The sequence below is a fragment of the Carcharhinus amblyrhynchos genome, chromosome 1 (genome assembly GCF_965287045.1).
Source record: "Carcharhinus amblyrhynchos chromosome 1, sCarAmb.v2.hapA, whole genome shotgun sequence".
In the NCBI taxonomy this organism is placed as follows: Eukaryota; Metazoa; Chordata; class Chondrichthyes; order Carcharhiniformes; family Carcharhinidae; genus Carcharhinus; species Carcharhinus amblyrhynchos.
The window spans coordinates 180,970,207-180,983,170 of NC_137324.1; the positions used below are offsets into that span (position 1 = coordinate 180,970,207).

Here is a 12,964-nt window from a genome sequence, read left to right on the forward strand (position 1 = left end):
TTAGGGGCATGTGGTTTGTGGGCGATTGGGTGGGTGACAGATTGGAGGACATGTATGAGGGGTGTGGTGTGGATGAAGGTGAGGGATTGTTAAGGAGGTAGGATGGAAGATTGGGAAGAGGAGGAGGAGAGGGTTGGGCTGAGGAGGGTGCTCGTGGTGGAAGTGGGAATGGAGTGCAGAGGGTAGGGAGAAGCAGATGGTGGAGTGGTGAAGTGAAGGGGACATTAGGGGAGAGGGTGGGCAGAGGGTATGGTGGCGAGGGAGTGAAGTCGAGAGCGTGAGTGTGTGACGGGAGTGTGAGCTGTGGTCTAATTCATGGATTTGAAGAGTTGAGTAGAACAGATAAAATTGTCATTAATGGTTGCTCTTTGTAATGTTGGGTGATGTTTATTCTGAGTGTTTAAACATAAGTTATTAATGTTGCATATGTATATGTGACTTGCCCTCTGGTTCGTTCTTGTATTGGTCTGAGTGTTGTGGATCATTTGATCTCTTTGGTTGTCTTGAAAAGTGTGTGTCTCATGCATGTCAATGAGAAATTGAATTTTCTCAGCCTTTAAGCACCATTTGTTCTTCACATCATCGGTTATTCTGTGAACTTCACTTTGTCTCCTGTCTGTGCTAGTTGCTTTGCTGTGGAATTTGGATTCTGGTATGAAGTTTAGGTGCTATCTGTTTACAATCAGAGCTTGCATATTTCTTCATCACTCTCATCAAACGAGTTCTTACCTTTTTGTGGTATGTCTGAGGATTTCTTGGTTTTTCTAAGTACTGATGGATTTCAGTTATCTTCGTTGCTTGATGTGACTGATCCATTCCAAGGGTTACCAATTGATTTATTCCTGAAATTCCTTGAAACTGATATTTGAAAGGCCAGAGACTGACTTCCTTTTGTGGCTGCTTTTTTTTTCTGGGGGTGCTTCAAATGCTAATATTGAACAAGCAAGCTGGTGATCTCCAATATTTGTCAGCTGTAACCATAGATACGTAATGTGCAGAGAAGTTCAGGCGCTGGTCGTCATAGTCTATCAAGTGCCAGTGTTTTGATCTTGGATGCTGACAATGTTTGCATCAAATTTTTTGAACATAAAGGCTGTTGGTGACCCAATTATGTTTGGTGCTGGGGGGCACACTGGGTAGAGGGGGTGCATAGTTGGTATTGGAATTTCCAATTCCATAATTTTCAGTTTTCTCGCGCTTAAGCATAGAAATTATTGAGAAATATAATCATACAACCCTACAGTGCAGAAGGAAGCCATTTGGCCCATCGAGTTTACCGAGCACAATCCCGCCCAGGCCCTATCTCCATAACCCCTTACATTTACCCTAGCTAGTTCCTCTGACACTAAGGGGCAATTTAGCATGACCAATCCATCTAACCTGCACATCTTTGGACTGTGGGATAAAATGGGAGCACGCGGAGGAAACCCACGCAGACATTGGGAGAACGTGCAAACTCCACACAGTGACCCAAGCTAGGAATCAAGCCCAGATCCCTGGAGCTGTGAGGCAGCAGTGCTAAACACTGTGCGGTCCAATTTTGACGAATGATACAGCTGCCAGGATTGTCTTTTTTTATTTATTCGTGGGACACAGGCGTCACTGGCTGGCCAACGTTTATTGCCCATCTCTTCTCACCTTCAAGAAGGTGATGATGAGGTGCTGCCTTGAATCATCGCAGTCCATGTTCTGTGAGTTGATCCACAATGCCGTTGGGGAGGGAATTCCAGGATTTTGACCCAGCGACTGTGAAGGAACGGTGATATATTTTGAAGTCAGGATGGTGAGTGGCTTGAAGGGGAACCTCCAGGTGGTGGTATTCTCATGTATCTGCTGCCCTTTTCCTTCTAATGGAAGTGGCCGTGGGTTTGGAAGGTCTAAGGATCTTTGGTGAATTGCTGCAGTACATCTTGTAGATAATACACACTTGCTACTGAGTGTCAGTGGTGGAGGGAGTGGATGTTTGGAGGCGTAGTGCCAGTCAAGTAGGGTGCTTCTTCCTGGATGTCAAGCTTCTTGAGTTTTGTTGGAGCTGCACCCACCCAGGCAAGTGGGGAGTATTCCATCACACTCCTGACTTGTGCCTTGTAGATGGTGGATAGGCTTTGGGGAGTCAGGAAGTGAATGACTCGCTGCAGGATTCCTTGCCTGTGACCTGCTCTTGTAGCCACTGTGTTTATGTGGTGGGTCCAGTTGAGTTCCTGGTCAATGGTAACCCCAAGGTTGTTGACACTGGGGGATTCAATGATGGTTACACTGTTGAATGTCAAAGGCGGTTATCTCTTATTGGTAATGGTCATTACCTGACATTTGTGTGGTGCGAATGTTACTTGTCACTTGTCAGCCTAAGCCTGGATATTGTCCAGATCTTGCTGCATTTGAACATGGACTACTTCAGTATCTGAGGAGTCTCGAATGGTGTTGAGCATTGTGCAATTATTGGCAAACTTCCCCATTTCTGATGTTATGATGAATGAGGGTCATTGACGCAGCAGTTAAAAATTTGGGTGTCACGGTAGCACAGTGGTTAGCACTGCTGCTTCACAGCTCCAGGGACCTGCGTTCGATCCCCGGCGTGGGTCACTGTCTGTATGGAGATTGCACATTCTCCTCGTGTCTGTGTGGGTTTCCTCCAGGTGCTCCGGTTTCCTCCCACATCCAAAGATGTGTGGGTTAGGTTGATTGGCCATGCTAAAAAATTGCTCCTTAGTGTCCTGAGATGTGTAGGTTAGCGGGATTAGCGGATAAATATGTAGGGATATGGGGGTAGGGCCTGGGTGGGATTGTGGCTGGTGCAGACTCGATGGGCTGAATGGCCTCTTTCTGCACTGTAGGGTTTTTGATTTCTATCATTGTTGGGTCCAGGACACTACCCTGAGGGACTCCGGCAGAGATGTCCTGGAGCTGAGATGACTGACCCTCCACAACCACAGCCAGCTTCCTATGTGCCAGGTATGACTCCAACCAGTGAGGTGTTTTCCCCCTGGAACTCATTGATTCCAGTTTGACTAAGGCTCCTTGATGCCACACTCAGTTGAATGTGGCCTTGATGTCAAGGGCTGTTATTCTCATCTCACCTCTGAAATTCAGCTCTTTCATCCATGTTTCAGCCAAGGCTGTAATGGGGTTGGGAGCTGAGTGACCCTGGTGAAACCCAAATTGGGCATCACTGAGCAGGTGCTGCTTGATAGCGCTGTTGATGACCCCTTCCATTACTTTACTGATGATCGAGAGTGGAGTGGGCGGGTAATTGGCTGGATTGGATTTTTCCTGCTTTTTGTGTACAGAACATACATGGGCAACTTTCCACATTGTTGGGTAGATGTTGAGAGCTGCACTGTAGCACAGTGGTTAGCACTGCTGCTTCACAGCTCCAGGGACCTGGATTTGATTCATGACTTGGGTCATTGTCTGTGTAGAGTTTGCACGTTCTCGTGTCTGTGTGGGTTTCCTCCCACTGTCCAAAGATGTGGGGTTAGGTTGATTGGCCATGCTAAAAATTGCCCCTTAGAGTCCTAAGTTGCGTAGGTTAGAGAGATTAGCGGGTAGATATGTCGGGAAACAGGGGTAGGGCCTGGGTGTGATTGTGGTCAGTGCAAACTCAATGGGCCAAATGGCCTCCTTCTGCACTGTAATGTTTCTATGATTCTATGTCAGTATTGTAACTGTACTGGAAGAGCTTGTCTAGGAGAGTGGCAAGTTTTGGAGCACAAGTCTTCAGTACTATTGCCAAAATGTTATCGGGCCCATTGTCTTTGCAGTATCCAGTGCCTCCAACCGTTTCTTGATGTCACATGGAGTGAATCGAATTGATTGGAGACTGGCATCTGAAATGCTGGAGAGGCCAAGATGGATCATTGACTCAGCACTTCTAGATGAAGATTGTTGCAAATGCTTCAACCTTATCTTTTGAACTGTTGTGTTGGGCTCCTCCATCATTGAGGATGGGGATATTTGTGGAACCACCTCCTCTGATTGTTTAATTGTCCACCACTATTCACGACTGGATGCGCAAGGACTGCAGAGTTTAGCTCTGTCTATCACTTGCTGTTAATGATGTTTGGCATGCAAGTAATCCTGTTTGGTAGTATCATCAGGCTGACACCTCATTTTTAGGTATGTCTGGTGCTGCTCTTGGCATACCCTTCTGCATTCACCATTGATCTCCTGGCTTGATAGTAATGGTTGAGTGGGGATATGCCTGGCCATGAGGTTGCAGATTGTGCACGGTTCCGCTATTGTTGATGGCCCACAGCGCCTTTTGAGTTGCTAAATTGATTTGAAGTCTTTCCCATTTAGCACAGTAATAGTGCCACGCAACAGGTTATACTTAATTTGAAGGCAGGACTTTGTCTCGACAAGGACCGTGTGGTGGTCACTTTTACCAATACTGTCATGAACAGATGCATCTGCAGCCAGCAGATCAGTAAGGAAAAGGTCAAGTTATTTTTCCTCTTGATTCCTTTACCATCTGCTACAGACGCAGTCTGGCATTATATCCTTTAGGACCCGACCAGCTCGATCAGTAGTGCTGCTGCCGAGCCACTTTTGGTGGTGGACATTGAAATCCACCACACACACACACACACACACACACACACACACACACACACACACCACCACCACCACCCCCCCCCCCCCCCCCCGAGAACATTCTGCACCCTTAATGCTTCCTCCATGTGTTGTTCAACTTGGAGAAGTACTGATTCATCAGCTGAAGGTTGGAATAGAAGGTTTCTTTCACTTGCTCTTTGGGATTCAAGGTGCATCGTAAACACTGAGGATGGCAAATTGATTGCCTTTGAGCGCAAGATTGAGTGTCATAAGATGCTCATTTGATCTCGGGGTGTTCATGGAGTCTGTACCGAGTTTGTTTTTAATCACAAAACTGATTCCAGCTCCGCAGTGTCTTGCTGTTGTGTTCCATGAATTCTGTGTTTTTTGTGATTTTTTTTCCCCCCTCTGGAAGAAAGCCTAGCCACTTCCAAGTTCATTGATTTCTCCCTCTTCTGTTTTGCGGGTATCGCTAAGGGCTAGAATGTCAATGTTGAGATGCTGGAGCTCATGGCTACCATTGCTAATGATGTACATACATCTGGCCGAGAACCCCTACAAAAATCAGAATTAGTGATCGATGAAGTGATAACTGCTGTCAAGAAGATGAAAAACAAAGCTTTTGATTGTGCCTATCCCTGTGAAAGTACCAAATTGTGCAGGAGATAAATGCATCTGAGATATGTCCCTATTTGTGAAGCTGTCGTGAAATGAAGAAATTCCAAATGACCTCAAATGCCATGAAGATCAAAATATTCAAGAAATTCAAGAAACTTTAGGGACATAACGTTACTCTTGACTATATAGCAAGTCCTAGCTAAATTACTATTTTAATCTGACTGAAGGTCAAAGTCAAGGTAGTGACCACTCTGTCACACAACAGTCTGCTGATGATGCACAAGTTCATGCTCACTCTGGAAAAGTACAACAGATAGCTGATGTATTCACAGAAGTCTACAAGAGTATAGGACTTTCCCTGACCAAAGCCATCCTGACACTGAATCTGTGTTTGTTCAGCCTGTGGCGAATTATGTACTCTAGTTTTGCGGATCATGATATCAGACCTAATACTAAAGTCAAACTATTGGAGAGTGGTTCTTCCCATGTTTCTCTACGGTACTAAAGCTTGAACTACTTATATACACCATAACAACATCCTGGAACAACGTCAACGCAGTCTTAGAATCTTGCAAATCAGGTAGCAGAACAAATGAGAATGTCCTCTAAGATGTGCACTAACAATATTTATTGTAATCTCGCATTAGCTGGGATGGATGGGACATGTTGCCTCACTCAAGACTACCCAAACAGGTGCTCTACTTGGAGCTATGCAGGGAGCTTGTTCTTTCATGAGGGCCAAAGGAAAGGTTCAAAGAAAATCTTGAAGCCTCTATAAAGAACTTCCCTATTAACAGCAACATGTGGGAAACAGATGCCCAATTGTGACCTAAATGCCAACTCATCAGATCAACAAAAGCAGCCACTGAGAAAGGATGACGAGAGTGGACAGCTGCTCACCAACCTTCATCTTCTCTTTTAGCCAGGGACAACAAATGCTCTCACAGGGAGAGGCTGCAAGGCTAGGATAAGAATCATAAACCCATAGTTAACACTGACGTCTCACTTCCACATGGAAGAATCATCGTCAACAGGATGGATTACCGATAGGTAGAGAGATTGATTAATGTGAACTACTTTCAGCAGAGTGCCCATTGTGTTGCTTCCGTAAGATGTGGTTTATTTAGATGACTCACAGCAACGTGTACGAAAGTCATTTGTTTACCCTCTCCGTTACAAGTACTGAGTGAAGGAATTTTAGGCTGGAGCAGTTCTATTCTGTTTGCTGCAGCAGATGTCAGTTGTTGACTTGTGCCCATGTCATGTTATGTTGTTGGGTGTGTCAGGGGTTTTCTGTGCCAAATTTGCTGTTCCTTTCATAAAGCTTTTGAGTTGCACAACGTTTTTCGTCAATGACAATTGTAAAAATAATTGTACATTAGTAAATTGTGTGTTAATTTGATGACAAACTAGCGTCATTGCAATGTTAACTTCAAAATGGCAGTGCAAAAAGAATTCTAGTTGACTGTTAGTTTCGCTAAATGACCGCATGACCTTGGGAATGGAGATTGGCTTTTTAGAAGAAATCTTGGGACAGTTCTGCAAACCAAACTAAAATAAGTCATGTATCTCCATGCAGTGACAATGCGTGTTCTGCTCTGAGCTTTTATCATGGATGGGAATTTGCTAAACATTAGAGCTGAATGTACTTCCAAAATAGTTAAAAAATCAGTACCAGCTGTTTCATCCTATTATTTAAATACATGTGCAGGAATGAAGGGTAAGAAAGCTCATTCAATGAAAATGATTTGTCAAAACTGAGCTACCGAGGGATGGAAGTATTCTGATTTCCAATGTTAAATTCAGTAATATATTACTGCTTTATTGACATGTTGATTCTTTTTGGAATTATTTATATCTGTTCTTTAAAGTTCCAGAAAATTAAAATATCTTCAATTAAAAATATTAAATTGACCACAGCACAGATTATCTTTGCTTACAAATGTTACTGCTCCAAATTGGGTGGATGTTTGTAATTTACTTTCTCATTCTCAATTCCTGAGATTTGTAGTTCTATTTCTTTTTGACATCCTAAATGAACTCTGAGAATCACTGTTTATACTTAGGGTAAAGCAGACTAAAGAAAGTTGTAATAATTGGAGATTCTGGTGGAAAACACCCAATTATTTGTTGTATCTATTTCACTCAGTTTCTAGGGAGTGACAGTGAAAACACATTAATCTCTTATTTGGACATATCACACACAAGCACTTTGAAACTTCAAAAGTAGGTAATTGTAGTAAGAATTCTCTATTCTGCTTTTAATTGTCATCAGAAAGACACCAATGAATTTTCCCCTTTCAATGACAGCCTTTAAAATTGATTTAAACATTCCATATTAGGTGAAACTTGAGTTTTCACATTTGAAGCGGGTGTCCAGCATCATGGAATGGGGATTTTATGCTTGCTTCTTTGCTTAGGTATTTTAAAGACGTCCTGATGACGCCAAAATGGAAACAACATCTAACTTAAATATAAAGTAGTGGAGTTGATCAGCATTACATCTTTCTGTGACAAAGTAAATAGACTTTTGAAACGGCAGAAACTTGTGTTGGATTGTCTGTTATAAGTGAGTGAAAAGACGCCATTGGGTTGATGTAACTTGACCGAGTTACTTTGAAACTGACCAAATCACTCAGCTTAATTTTACTGTCCATAGAAATCACCAGAGAGAATGTAATATCAACATTTCACCCAATCCTGTTTCCCACCAGGTTAAACTGATCTCAAAGTGCTGAATGCTTTCTTCTGACTGCTCATTTGATGCAATAAATTGTATGTCTGTAAGCAAAGAGAATCATAGAATCCACACAATACAGCAGGAGGCCATTCAGCCCATTGAGGCTGCACTGACAACAATCCCACTCAAACCCTATCGCCATAACCCTACATTTACCTAGTTAATCCCTCTAACCTACACATCCCTGGACACTAAGGGGCAATTAACATGACCAATGCACCTGAACTGCACACTTTTGGACTGTGGAGGAAACCCACACAGACATGGAGAGAACATGCAAACTCAACACAGACAGTGACCCATGCCAGGAATCTGACCCAGGTCCATGGAGCTGTGAGGCAGCAGTGCTAACTACTGTGCCACCGTGTTGCAGTTGGAAACACTCAGTCAATCAATGACCTTTAATCAGAACCCTTCTTTATGTCATACTATTTACATTTGTTTCTATTTTGTGGGGTCAATTAGCTCAGTTGGCTGGACAGTTGGTTTGTGATGTAGAGCAACGGCAACAGTGCGGATTTATTCCTGCACCAGTTGAAGATATTCATGAAGGCCTGAGCTCTCACCCTTGCCCCTTAAGTGTAGTGACCCTCAGGTTAAATCACCACCAGTCAGTTCTCCCCATGATCATCTGGTACTATGGCAACTTTACCTTTTTAACCTATTCCTGGTTTATATAAAGCACTTGAGAGCTCTCCAGAAAAGTTATCAAATACTATGACATTGATTATAAAAGTGATTAAGTTAAATAAAATATTTTTCAGTTACCTATTTAAGCCATCAATGAGCATTTTGGATTATTTTTGTCTGAGGATTTCACTTCAAATATTAACTTATATGAATTGCAGTGAAATGTTTAAGTGCTAAGATGCTTTATAAGTAAGCTTTCTCCACCGTCAGTCCAATTTATTGGTTTCCTGTGATGTGTGTGTTCAGGAGACTAATTGAGTTCTTTGTACTGATACTTTCATGGACAATAGCATTGATAAAAACATTTGACTGTAATCCTACAGTTTACATATTTGACTTGTTTCCTGGGGTACTTGTAATATTTTCATCTTTTTGGTTCATATACACTTTGGCTCTATGCTTTTTGTCTCAGTATATATTTCATATAGCTGAATTTCTGTTTTTATTTTAGCCAAGTTGGTTGGCTCCCTTGAATGGGCATCAATAATGACTCTGTGAACTGAGTGAAGGTTATTGAGGCTGATGGAACTGCTTTTACACCTGTTCTGACCTCATTGAATTTGGAGATCAATTACACAATATGGTTGTGTATTTATTTTTATTCTGGGAATCGGGTACTTTCTGGAATTTGTTTTATGATCCTGCATTGTTAGGAGGAAGACTGGTTGGCAGGTAATGTTTTGGACAGTTTTTTTCTTCATAGTGAATACAAGGTTTTATTTTCAGTTTGGCTGCAGTTTTAGTTTAAAAGCGTTGTGGACATCAGACTATACACAGTGTAGTCTCATATCCTCAGAGACTAAATGCTGACTGCACTCTTTTATTATGGTCACCATGGATTGTGTGTCTTTTTGATGTCACAAGCGTATAGTGGTTCTAGATCTTGGGGAATTTTCTTCATTTAGCCTCTTGTTTCGATGTTGAGTTTGTTCCTTCAAGAACTTTCACATGGAAATGCCGAGTAAGATGATTTTCCCCAGTTTTGTTTCAAACAAAGAATAGGAAGTGAAAATAAAAGTTTTATAGCATTTTTAAATGTGGTCGAGGAATAGAAGACTAAACAAGTTGAATCACTTGAGTATGGTTATCGATTGGTAAGTAATTGATCAGAATCTACAGTTTTAAATATTGAAAACAATGGTGCAACGGGGAGGGAAGCAAGGAATGAAAAGTGAAGATGGAGTTTACGTAATACTAGTAACGGTGGCAGTGTGCTCAGGATGAGTCACAGTTTTGTTCTTTAAAATTGGTTTCACATCCTTACAACATTGAAGATATTCTGCAATTTATTTATTTTCAGACAAATGTTAGCGTCAATGTCCAGTTTACTTTCACAACTGGATCCTGTCTGTGGTGGAATGTTGCCCTAATATTTGCCAACCTTTCGTAGCTCCCTCCTAGATACTTTGGTCTTGCTATTGAGTCTAGATTATTTGATGCTGAATAGCAGTGAATCAGGCTGGATTGCTATATTGGAGAGTTAAGATCAGCTTTCACAGCAAGAAAAGTTCTTGGCTGACTTGGTGCATTTTTGCTAACCGAGAACTGAGCTAATGTCTGTGACAATGTCATGAGTGTCACGTCCAAACTTTACCATGGGGAGGTTTGTCCAATTGTCTCTATTCTCTACTAATATTAATATTGTTAGCAGCTCAAGCGTCACATCTCCCTCCTGTTTTTCTCAAGACACTGGTTTTTGGGATTGAAAGAGGAGTTGACCATCACAGGAGCCACTGCTGATACCAAGAGTTGCAGCTGTCACTATCTTCCTCATACTGTTACATCTCTTTAACCCACAAAATATAGGCTTTTTGTGGCATTGATTCCTGTTACCATTTTTTCAACTTGCCCTCCTTGAAGGTCTAAGTGGCCCACTCCTTGTTATAATTCAGATCAGAAACCTGAAGTCTGCCTGAATCATAAATTTTGCAATTTGAATTTGGTTAGGGTAAGCATGAGATGCTTCACTTCATAGAACATTACAGCGCAGAACAGGCCCTTTGGCCCACGATGTTGCGCCGACCAGTAACAAAACAATGACCCACTAACCTGAACCAATCCCTTTTCGTCCATAAACCTATCCACGGATCTCTTAAACGCCCCCAAACTAGGCGCATTTACAACTGCAGCAGGCAGGGCATTCCAATCCCTCACCACCCTCTGGGTGAAGAACCTACCCCTGACATCCGTCCTATAACTACCCCCCCTTAATTTAAAGCCATGCCCCCTCGTGCTAGATTTCTCCATCAGAGGAAAAAGGCTATTACTATCCACCCTATCTAAACCTCTAATCATCTTATATGTTTCAATAAGATCCCCTCTTAGCCGCCTTCTTTCCAGCGAAAACAACCCCAAATTCCTCAGCCTCTCCTCATAGGACCTCCCCTCCATACCAGGCAACATCCTGGTCAACCTCCTCTGCACCCTCTTCAAAGCCTCCACATCCTTCCTGTAATGTGGGGACCAGAACTGCACACAGTACTCCAAGTGCGGCCGCACCAGAGTCGTGTACAGTTGCAACATAACGCTGCGACTCCTAAATTCAGTCCCCCTACCAATAAACGCCAAGACACCGTATGCCTTCTTAACAACCTTATCTACTTGATTCCCAACTTTCAGGGATCTATGTACACATACACCTAGATCCCTCTGCTCATCCACACTATTCAAAGTCCTCCTGTTAGCCCTATACTCGACACATCTGTTATTCCTACCAAAGTGAATTACCTCACACTTCTTCGTATTAAACTCCATCCGCCACCTCTCGGCCCAGCTCTGCAACCTGTCTAAGTCTTCCTGCAAACTATGACACCCTTCCTCACTATCTACCACACCTCCGACTTTGGTGTCATCAGCAAATTTACTAATCCACCCAACTATACCCTCATCCAGATCATTAGTAAAAATACACATCTCTGTAACCTGTGATCAGTGCTCCTTCCACACACATTGTCAGCCACTTTAAGACTTGAACAGCAGGTTAGGTGTAAAGACGCATTCTAATCAGTAATCTGTAAACTGTCTGTGCTTTATATGCTCTGAGGCCAGAACTCTCCATTCACCTGAAGAAGGGGCTAACCCAAAAGCTAGTGAATTTACTATCAGGTATGAATCAACTAACCAACCAGGGAGCTTTTAGAACCATAGAAAATTACAGCTCAGAAACAGGCCTTTTGGCCCTTCTTGTCTGTGCCGAACCATTTTTTGCCTAGTCCCACTGACCTGCACTTGAACCATATCCCTCCACACCCCTCTCATCCATGAACCCGTCCAAGTTTTTCTTAAATGTTAAAAGTGACCCCGCATTTACCACTTTATCCGGCAGCTCATTCCACACTTCCATCGCTCTCTGCGTGAAGAATCCCCCCCTAATTTTCCCTTTAAATTTTTCTTTCACCCTCAACCCAAGCCCCTGGTTTTTTTCTCCTCTAGCCTCAGTGGAAAAAGCCTGCTTGCATTCACTCTATCTATATACCCATCAAAATCTTATACACTCTATCAAATCTCCTCTCATTCTTCTATGTTCCAGGGAATAAAGTCCTAGCCTATTCAATCTCTCTCTGTAACTCAGCTTCTCAAGTCCTGGCAACATCCTTGTGAACCTCCTCTGCACTCTTTCAACCTTATTTACATCCTTCCTGTAACTAGGTGACCAAAACTGGACACAGTATTCTAAATTCGGCCTCACCAATGTCTTATACAACCTTACCTTAACACTCCAACTTTTATACTCTATACTCTGATTTATAAAGGCCAATGTACCAAAAGCACTCTTTACAACCCTATCCGCCTGTGACGCCACTTTTAGGGAATTCTGTACCTGTATTGCCCGATCCCTCTGTTCTACTGCACTCTTCAGAGTCCTACCATTTATCCTGTATGTTCTACTTTGGTTTGTCCTTCCAAAGTGCAATACCTCACACTTGTCTGCATTAAATTCCATTTGCCATTTTTCAGCCCATTTTTCTAGTTGGTCCAAATCCCTCTGCAAGCTTTGAAAATCTTCCTCACTGTCCACTACACCTCCAGTTTTTGTTATCATCAAATTTGTTGATCCAATTTACCACATTATCATCCAGATCATTGATATAGATGACAAACAACAATGGACCCAACACCGATCCCTGCAGCACACTGCTAGTCACAGGCCTCCACTCAGAAGCAATCCTCCACTACCACTCTCTGGCTTCTTCCATTGAGCCAGTGTCTAATCCAATTTACTACCTCCCCATGTATACCTAGCGAACTGAACCTTTCTAATTAACCTCCCATGAGGGACCTTATCAAAGGCCTTGCTGAAATCCAGGCAGACAACATCCACCTTTCCTTCATCCACTTCCCTGGTAACGTCCTTGAAAAACT

General features: G+C 42.6%; 1 protein-coding gene across 2 annotated transcripts in view; it reads left to right on the forward strand.

Annotated features, from left to right (window-relative positions):
• The window catches only part of slc49a3 (solute carrier family 49 member 3), a 107,419-nt gene that overhangs the window by 266 nt on the left and 94,189 nt on the right, over window positions 1-12,964 (forward strand). The window lies entirely within an intron of this gene.